Genomic DNA, 11,193 nt, shown 5'->3' on the forward strand with positions numbered 1-11,193 from the left:
TATTTTTCTAATAACTAGTTCGGAAGTGTACTCCGGAGTCACCCCTAAGATGATTTTGTTAATTTTACAACTCAATGACAGATATGAAAGTGCAGTTCCAAATTTGTTAAGCAGAAATTTGAAAAAAAACCACCATCTTGTATGGATTTCACAACTCATTGAATATTACAGAAGTGCATATAGGTAGAATTTTCAAGTGGGAAATTTAATAAAACAACACCTTGCATGTTTGCTTTACTCATGAGCATATCATCATTTCTTCTTCAAGCCCTACCAAAACCTCATTCCACACTCAATCAACTTTTCTACTTCAAAACAACATTTCTTTGTTTTTTCACATCAAAATGAGTTAAAGAAGAAGATATTTAAGGTAATGTACATGTATTTCCTTTCTTAGTACTTTCATTAATCTGATTTTTTGTTTGAAAAACGAACGTTGCATCCGAAAATACATCACCACATTATTCTTGAATGTCATACGAAATTGTATTTTCGGATTAGTTCAGAGTTGAATTTGGTCAGTTTAAGATTATTTCCTATTATGATTGACCTTAGATATGGTGCACTATGATGTTTTCCCCAAAGTTGTTGTGTCTACGGAGGCCAAACTGGTTCATTTTAAGGTAGATGTTGGTAAACAATTTACAAATGGACAAGAGTTTGTTGTCCGTGATCATATGCTCCAATGAATCCGCACGAAGGCTTCCAAATTGGAGTTCAATGTTATAATCGAGAGGTCAGAAAATGGGTTTGATATAAGACAAGCATTTGTGACACTGGGATGCAAAATAAGTTACAAGTACACAAATCCTACCCGGAATTTGAAATAGGATGACACCGGTTTGAAGAGACGTGGATGTCCTTTTAAGTTGCGCGGGTGTCTTATGGGGAATAATGCATGGAGATTTAATGTGATTATTTGTATACATAATCATGACATGTATCACAAGTTAGTAGGTCATCTCATTGTGTTTCGCCTTAAACTTGAAGAGAAGGAACTTGTTTCTGACATGTCATAGAACGTGGTGTAGCCCACAAACATACTTGCAACTTTGAAACAGAAAGACCTAAAAGTGGCTGCTCTTAAGAAGGTCAAACCAACACATAATGATAATTCAACAATGCGGTCTTTGTCCTATTTCAAACATGTTGACAAACTTTTTCTGGATTCTCCAACTTCAAAATCTAAAAAAAAATAGTATTTTCAAAGGTGCCTTGCATTAAAAAACTGTCTCCTTCACCACCTTTACCAAAAATGATATACATTAGAGATGTGGATTTTCAAGGACAAATACATTAAACGCATAATAAATGTTAAGGGTGATTGTAATTGCGATTATTGTGTTGTTTCGACTTTGCTCAATAAAGGAGAAGTGAATCACACATTTGTCCACCAATAATTTATCAAAGAGTTAAAGGTGCATAAAGAATCATACACAATGTGTCATATCCTAATTTTTAACCATAATATCCCACATACCATTGGCATCCTTGCATACAAACAAGGTTACCTTTTCGTCCCCCTCCCTCTCATATTTGGGTTTTACTTTTGCAGGGATAATCGAGCACCTATTTGTTGGTGTTTTACCTTTGTGTTCATATATTCATTGCTTAACCACTAATCAAATAACAAAATATTTTTTTTTCTTTAAGTTTATTGTGCAGGGTAGGGCTTTTCATCAATAGTATAAAGCATGATTCCTCCGCTAGGTTTTCTTTGATTCCTCAGTAAATTATGGCAAGTCATTGATTCTCAAAGGGGCTATCTTTCAATGCATGATCTCAAAGGTTCTAAAACACCTTTCAATCTCATTTTGATCAAGAGTACATCAAAGTTTTGTTGCTTACTTCTCAAGAAAAGTCAAAGGTTCATGTGTTTATTTCTATGTCTTCTTCACCAAGTTACCTCAAGCTTTGAGCAATATAATCAAGATAAATTCAAGGATACCTTATTTTGAGTTCATATGATCATCCACATGCTTTGAAATGCAAGGAAAGTCCAAGTACACAAGTTTGTTCCAAGTGGTTTGACCAAAAAAGTCAACATTTGAAGTCAAAATTCCAAGGATCACAACTCCTTCAATTATCAACATATTTGAATGGTTCTTTTTGCATATGAATCTTCTCAACATGCTCTACAACTTCTATTTACATGACAAGAGCCAATTATGCTTGGAGGATCATCAAACATTTGGAGACATTATAGATCATTTGTGGACTTAGTGAAATTTGACCTATTTTCAAGTGACCTTTTCTCAACTTTCAAGGTTTATAACTTCTTGAATTTTCAATATTTGAGGATGATTCTTTTTTAACAATGTCATTTGTGATGTCCTCTACATGTTTTCTTCAATTATCAAAGTCATATTATGCTTGGAAGACCATGGAATTCATTGAGATATTACAGGTTATTTTCAGCCATTGGATACTTAAATTTTTCTAAGTTACATGATCAATTTTTTATGCCAACTTCAACATGCCATAACTTTGTGCTCAAGCATCCAAATGCAACCTTTCTTGACACATTATATCATTTGTTATGATGTCAATACATTTCAAAAATAATGAGACCAAAAAGCCTCATGAGTAAGATGCCCCATTGAGTTGAACATGGTGACTTGGAACCGAAGAAATCACCATTGCCCAAAATTTGAACTTCACTAATCTCAACTCCAAGCCAAATTAGCATGTGTTTTGGACCTAAACATGCTTAACCAAGTCTCCATAAGTTAATTGACCCTTGAAACACATCATTTGGTTGAGTTTTGATGGATTGCAAGTCACACTTTTCTCACATTCTGATCAAATTCGTTTTGCATGAATTAAGCTTGATTCTACACATATTTGGATCCAAACACATTACCTATAAATAGAGGAAGCTATTGCATTCATTTCCAATCTTTTGATAGCCAAGAAACCCATGCTGCAATCTGAAGTTTTCCAGAAAAGTTCAACTATCGTGTTTTGAATTTCAGCTTATTTCAATCAAATTTCTTGATTCCATTAGCATCTCCGACATCCTCTGAAGCTTTTGAAAAAATTCCCAAGCTCTGAGACCTTCTGAAATGCTCTAACCAGATCGAGCTTCATCAACTTCTGATCACCATTTGAACAAGGTAGTTCTGAGCACCATTTGAACTCAAACAAGTTACCACAATATAGTCATTCACTTTCTGATGCTTTCCCCTGACTTATCTAATGTTGTTTGATCATGTTCATCATTTAATTTTTTTTCCATAGCTTGCTGTCGCAACCTGAAAAATACAGTGCGCGAAAAAAACAACCGACGAAAGAAGAAGACAGAAGAGTCGCCACCGTGCGTTATTCATCCCAAAGGAGGGAAAGGAAACGCTCGAAGTAAACCTGAAAAAGGAAAGGACAAGACGGGGTCTCGCAACCAAATCTTGGGTTCGGGAGTCGGTTATGCGAAGGGAAGGTATTAGCACCCCTACGCATCCATAGTACTCTATGGGATCCACTTTTGTGGTTTTTGTCTAAAGGGTGTGGGTTTACCTAATGTGTTTATTTACTAAAAAGGTTAAGAGAAATGACTCGCGCGGATGTCGCATCCACTGCATATGTATCTCATCGGAATATGAGAATCAGAGTCTTCGTAGCTCGGCTGACCTATGGGTTGGGGGATGTGTGCTCGCTAAGACATCGTGTCTTATGCCTACGTATCTCATCTGGAATGAGAATCAGAGCAAGCCGTAGTTCGGCTAACTACGGGGTTATGGATTGGGTTTTGGACGAACAACGTTACTACGCAATCTACCGGATGCTCGACCTTTGGAGACTTACTTGCCTGTAGTAGAAGGAGATAACATGTTGCTTTGGGTTTTAGGGTTTGGGATGCTCGAGGGCAAACAGGCAGTCCTTGACGAAGGAACTGCGCTACCTGTGGGGATATGAATACAAAACACAAAACATGTATCTCAAAGTAAAATGCCACCAAGGGGCTCAAACGTTGCCTCCTATCGAGGTCTTCCAGCTAAGAAAGCGATAAAGTACGAGAAAAGGAAAAAATTACCACACGGATAAAGATCCGAAGTTACAGCAATTAAAGGATTAGCAACCCTGAGATCTCTCCAGCTAGACCATCAAAGAAAATCAGTCAATACGATTAATCAGGATAAACCTCCGGATGGTATCCCTGCAAGAGTATGTGAGCCCTCACAAAAAAAACTCAACAAATAGGTTAGAGAAACAAAATAGGGTAACCAAGAGTTGCCCCAAATCAAAATGTAACCACATGAATAATTCCATCAAAATTCACAAAAAGCTCACAAAAAGCAACCAAGGGTAGGAGGCTTAAACCTCTTGTCAAACACATGCATCAAAAGGGTATCAAATTCACCCATAATACCTCATACATTTAGAGCATTCAAATTAAAGGCATAAAGATGATGGATATAGGGCAAACCTGATTGGAGAGCTTGATTGAAATTGAGTTGCACCCGTGAGGTTTACAAAACAATCTTTAGGGTTTATGTGAGGCAGAGGTGATTCTGTGCAGTTGAGTTCCCTTCAGGGTTTGGAGGCTGCTCTGAACTCTGTTAGTCCTTCTCTCACTATCTTTTTCCTCAGGGTTTTGTTCCAAGGAAACCTCAGAGTATTTTGCTTCTCTCCCTTTTTCTCAAGTGAATCTCCCAGTGTAACTCCAAGTGTGTTTTCCTCTACTGAAACTTCAGTATTTATAGACTGATTTTCGTGGGTAGTGGGCTCAAATGAGGGAGACCCAAGTCCAAAAAATTTTGTTATATTTTATTTATTTATTTAATTAATTTTATTTATTTATTTATTTTTAACTTTTTTTTTTTCGTTTTTTTTTTTTAGTTTCTTGGATCTAATTCTGATTGACATGATGAAATGCAATGTATCTAATGTTAAATGACCTAAAAATGAATGCATGCATGAGGTGTAAAGCGTATGCTTCTAGGAAAAATGAAGGGTAAATTTTGGGGTATTACACTTGCTTACTTCTGAAACTTCTCTGAAATTCCCCGTGCTCAATTTAGATAAATGAATTTGGAGCATGAGGTTGAATTCGTGATGAGGAGGCGATCACATTGGTGGTGGTAACATGTTATGAATTTCCCAAACGATGAAACTCCGGTGGAGGACCATCGAAGAAGACGACCGGAGTTTATCTTAGGTCATCTGAGTTTGAGACACGCTAGACAAATAAAATATTTTGATTGGTTTAATTTAAATGCAATTCCGTGTTTCATTTCAGCTAAATCCCATCGTACGCCATAACCTGAGGAGTGTTGGATCTGCCACGTCAATTAATGAAGCTTGATCCAACGCTCCGTGTTTTTCCTGATTTTAATTCTTTTTCTATTTTCATTTTTAATTGCATTTTCTTTTAAAATTCATAGAAAATTCATTTTACATCCAAAAAATCCCAAAATAATTTCTAAAATTCTCTTTTATTTTTCTCCGTCTGATTTTTATTTTTTCACATTTTATTTGACTGATTTTCTATTTCTCATGCAATTTCTCTTTTCTCCTTTGTTTTAGCTGGTTTTTAAAAAAATACTTTTCTGCATTTTAAAATTTTGAAAAAATTATTACATGCTTCTTATTTTACTTCCATCCTTCCATAATTTTCCTGGCCATTTATTTGGTATTTTGAAGGACTTTATGGATTTTTGACTTTATTTCTATTTTAAAATTCATTTAAAAATACTTTTGGTGCATTTTTATTTTATTTTATATTTGTTTGACCTTTGTGAACTTCTGTTGGCATTGGATCATGATAGTTTGGACCATAAGTCTCATCAAACTCAATGGATCTTGGGTGTTGACGGGGTAAAAACCCAAATCCACCAAAATGGATGATTGATTTTGATAATGACTTGATCAAACCTTTGATCCAATTTGGGTGTGATCTCTCTTGTCCCATTCTTCTTCATCTCTTTCTTTCCCCTTGATCAAATGGATGACTTGTGTCCATCTTATTCATGATGTATGGATTGGTACTTTATGAACTTTCATCATTTCAAACCTATCTCCTAATTGATCATGGATCATTTAGGGTACTTTGGATTGATGCATAAGTTTGTCCTAAGCACTATGAAGTATGGATTGAAGTAATGGACCATCCTCCTAGCCTTTGTACTTGATCATTTTTTTTGTGGCATGATTTTAAGAGAATGATATACATATCATTTCTCTAGCATGTATTAACACTAACATTATTATTGACCGACCTCAGATAGTTGTAACTTCTACATAAGTTCAATTACGATTGCCTAATATAGCGCTAAATTTGTCCCGAAAGTAAGTCATTTTCATAAGTGAGATATTAAGTCTCATACTCCTCATGATATTGTGTGGAAATATTGCTCCCTTTTTATTTATGAGAGCTAGTGGCATACTTGTTGATTTTATCCAAGTTGGAGTCCTTCTTATGGTGATGTATAAGTTCATATTTTCATGCTTGTGGGTGAATAGTTGAGTGTTATTTAAAAAAATAACCAAACCACCTGTCGCATTACGCGAAAAAACCGGCGGGAAAACAAGAACAACAGAGCCGCCACCGTGCGTTATTTATCCCAAAAGAGGGAAAGGAAACGCTCAGAGTAAACCTGGAAAGAACATGGTCTCGCGACCAAAGAGAATGGGATCGGGAGTCGGTTATGCGAAGGGAAGGTATTAGCACCCCTACGCATCCGTCGTACTCGACGGGATCCACGCACAATAGAAAGGGAAATGGTTGCTAAAACACTGCTCAAACACACACACACTGGCTGAAAGAGACACAAGAAAACAGACAAGGCTGACTCGGCAGGATATCGCATCCTGGGCCTACTTAGTCTATCAGGCATAGACATCAGAGTCGAAGTAGTTCGGACTGGGGAAACAACACATGCTCGCTAGGATGTCGCATCCTATGCATACGTATCTCCTTTGGACGAAGGAGAATCAGAGCATTCGTAGCTCGGCTAACACGCGCACAAACAAACACAGGCAAAGGCAAACGTGGAGCCTGAATGCCAATCACTGGGCTTACATCAGCATCCGAACCAAAACACACACAAGAAGGCTAACATGGAGCCTGAATGCCAATCACTGGGCTTACATCAGCATCCGAACCAAAACACACGCACACTGGAACCCGAATGCCACTCGATGGACTTACATCAGCTTCCAAGCACACAACAACACAAAACGAAGACACAGGCAGAAGAAGGGTCTCGATTGCAACCAAGGCAAGAGAAAGGGAAGGTCTCAATCGCAACGAGGGCGAGAGAAAAGAATTAGTGTTAGTTGTTAGTCAAACTCGACAAGACATCGCATCTCGTGCCTACGTATCTCATCTGGACATGAGAATCAGAGTTGCCGTAGTTCGGCTAAACTATTCCTGTTGGTTTGTGTTTTTTAAGTGGACAACGTCACTACGCGATCTACCGGATGCTCGACCTTTGGAGACTTACTCACCTGTAGTAGAAGGAGTTGACGTATCCTTAAGAGAGGATAATGTTTGTTTGTGTTTTAGGAAAGCTCAAGCAAGAAAGGAAGTCCTATACGAAGGAACCGTGCTACCTTAATTGACATGCAAACGAGACTACGCGGAGTCTAGCAAACCTAGGGGATACAATCACACCACACAAACATATACAGCATGAAATAAACACACCAACAAGGGGCTCAAACATCAGGGCTAGGCTTTAGTCGAGGGGTCATATCAACCTCAACAAACAAGCCTCTGTATCGGGGTAAGGTTAGCTCTTAACCTTGCCATTGAGGGGCTAAGGTGAAGCTGATGAAAGGTGAGTGAAGATTAGACTTCACAGCTCTTATCCCTGACCAGGGAGAGCTTCAGACAAAGGAGCGTGGGTCCAGAATGGAGGGACCCTTCTACGCTCAAGACTCTGACTCGATTGTGTAACAGCACAAGATCTTGGGTTTGTGTCCCAATGCATCAACACACAACCGTGTGAGCAGAGGGACGACTCACAGAATAGTGGGGGATAGATTGCATATCCCTTTGATCCACCAATTGCCTCATAGAGGTCTTCACCTGCTTGGCACAAATGTAAACAACCACAAACATCGCCTCTTAAGGAGGACTTCAGACAGTTGCCTGGCCAAGTAACAGGCCAGGTCTTCCAGACTACATGAAGATTAGAAGTCCTACCTCAAGTGGTTTAAAAACCAAGCAGCAGCAAGCAAGTTCTTAAAGAACTATAAGCGACTAAATGTACCTGAAATCAATCAAGTATCATCAGTACTCAGACAAACCAACAATAAACAGCAAAAGTCAATCTATACAGACAACACAAGTTAATGCACATAAGTGCAAGCTATAAGCTCAAGCTCAAGCTTCACAACCTACAAAACAAATTCAAATTAGTTTACAACAACCAACAATCTCAATTTAATTGACTTGAAGCATTCTCCTTGAGCATTATGCATTTCATCCTGAAAAGTCAAACCAAATGTGAGAAACTAGACCACTAGGCCAAGCCTAGGGTCCAAAAGGGAGAAAAAATTCTAAACAGCAAGCAATTCTCAACCAAAATCATCTTAAAGCAAATAGAAAGCAAATGCAATTGATCCCATACTCATATCATTCACCATATTCATTTCATGACCAAAACAAGTCAAACTAGGTCAAATGCAACATCCAATGTCCAAACAGAATGAATTCCATCAAAAGCATACCAAAATAATTCCAAAAATCCTCAAATAATTCACACCTAAACAGGACATATTCAAGGTATAGCATGTCAATTTTCAGCTCAATTGGACAAAAGGAACTAGGTCAATGAAAATCAAGAAGTCCAGACACAATTATTCAAGCCAATTCATAGCATCAACACAAGCATTCACTTCAAAAATTCATAAATCAATGAAATCAATTAAGAAATGAATGGGACCAAAACAGGGATGTCCTACAATGTGTCTATAACCAGCATACCAAATTTCACATTCATCCAAAACCATATGAGAATTTCACACAAGATTAACAAACATGTGTCACACAAGGTTGCATAATGAACCAACAGAGAAGAAAAATATCAATCAAATGGAAAATGCCATAGAAAAATCCAGAAAAATTCACATGACATCTCAACATATCAATAATCATCCATGCAAAATTTCAATCCAATCCAACATCTCTAGGTCATGCAAATAAATTCAGAAAGTTGACCTAGCTAGGTGTGACACAAATTCTCACACCTAGATTCAAAAAATCATATCTAAATAACCAGGTATCCAAAATTCACAAACTCTACATGGAAATCACCATCAACATGTCCAGAATAAGCATAAAAATTTTCAATCATTTCTTTTAATGTATGAGCATTTCACAATAAAAATGGCAAAACATGTAAAAAATGCACACAAGTCAAAGTTCTATAGTCCAAGTCAACAATTCACCATGCACAACTTGTGAAATCATGCTCATAAAAAACTAGAGAAAAAATAGGAGCTATCAAAAAATCCTCATAATTTTTGGATTAGCCAATAATTTTTTTATGAATTTTTAAAGTGTTAAATGAATTATTGGATAATTATTTAAGTTGTGTTAATTAATTAAATGAATTAATGGCAATATGGTAATTATGCGCTCAGGATGCCAAAACTCTGCGTTTCAATAATTCAGTGGCACGGCGTGATTGGTTGGAAGCGGAGGGAAACACAAATTCGAAATTGCACACGGAAACAATGGATCAAACACCTAATTTTCCAGAAAATTTGCTTCATCTTCATCGCGTTTTCCAGAAATGCTATGAACATCAAGAACAACAAAATTCAACTAAAATCATCATGCGAATATCCGTTGGAAAGGTCTGAGTGAGAGGATCACGAATATATGGATGATTTTAACTAATTCTTCCTAAATCTCCTGGATCGAGCATTTTAGGTTTTGTCATCAAAACTAAAATTCACAATAACTCACCCTACGTTTCATCCTAATCAAAACTAAGCACATCATGATAATCTATGTCAAACACACTACAAAACGCATACAACAACTAACAAAATCATGAGATTCGATTTGGCACCTTAATTCGAAGGCAGTGATGAATCTCGTGTTCTTGGAGCGCAATTCCTTGAAACAGATGGAGTATGAGCTTTAGCAAGGAGAATGCAACAGCTAGATCAATCCAACACGACTCCAATTGCAAGAAAAATCAAATCACCATTGTTAACCAACACTTGAACAGTCACGAATTTGGAGGTATTAGGTGATGAATCGATGAAATAGTCCAAGAAGAAGATCCAAGGAAGAGGCAGCAAAAAGAATTTTCGGATTTGATGAAGAATTGGAAGAGATTGATTCACTTTTGCTTGATGAGTGTTCTTGAGTTTTTGGAGAATTTGGAGGGAAAAGTAGTTGCAATTTCTTGTGAATTGTGATTCTCATCAAAAGTTAGTTACAATTAGGATTATATACTCCCAATTAATCACCTCTTAATCATCCATTTAACCAAATGTCATGTGATTAGCAAAATTCCACTTTTCTTAAGCAAGGGCAAAATGGTCTTTTCACTCAAGCCCTGTGACATCTCATTGACAGCTCACACACTCCCAAAATGACATGTGTGATGTGTTGCAACTTGTCCCATGGTCATTGGTTGTGTAATTTGGATTTCCACTATGCCATGGTAAATTGTATACTTTTCAAGTGCATTTCAAAAGTGAGTTGTTCAAATATGGCACCTTAACATGTTATAACCATCCAAACAATTTTCAAATTGCATTTGTGAGGTGTTGCAAAAATCCCCATTCCAAAATTCTCATTATTTCTCAAGTTGGACCATTTTGCCCCTGTCTTTTTTAACTGTACACTTGAAAATTGACTTTTTGTATTGACCACTTTTGATGAATTCCAATTATGCACCATGGAAGTACATGTCAAATGGAGTTTGCACATAAAAATATCACTCAATTTGGACACTCCATGTGGAAGTTATGCCACTTTGATTATGGGTCATTTTTGAAATTGAATGGACCATATCTTGCTAACCACACATGGGAATTTCAAGTTCTTGGACTTTTTGGAATGGTGAGATCAAGATCTTCAACTTTCATGTTGGACAAAATTCCATTTGAAGCTTGTATGATGAAGTAATTTTGAGGAGAAAAAGTTTCCATTTTGGGCAGCTGAAATTACAGGTCACCTGCCATTTTAGGAAACTTCTTGTCTGACCTCCAATTCTTCAACCTTGGTCT

The sequence above is a fragment of the Lathyrus oleraceus genome, chromosome 1, assembly GCF_024323335.1.
Source record: "Lathyrus oleraceus cultivar Zhongwan6 chromosome 1, CAAS_Psat_ZW6_1.0, whole genome shotgun sequence".
NCBI classification, from domain to species: Eukaryota; Viridiplantae; Streptophyta; class Magnoliopsida; order Fabales; family Fabaceae; genus Lathyrus; species Lathyrus oleraceus.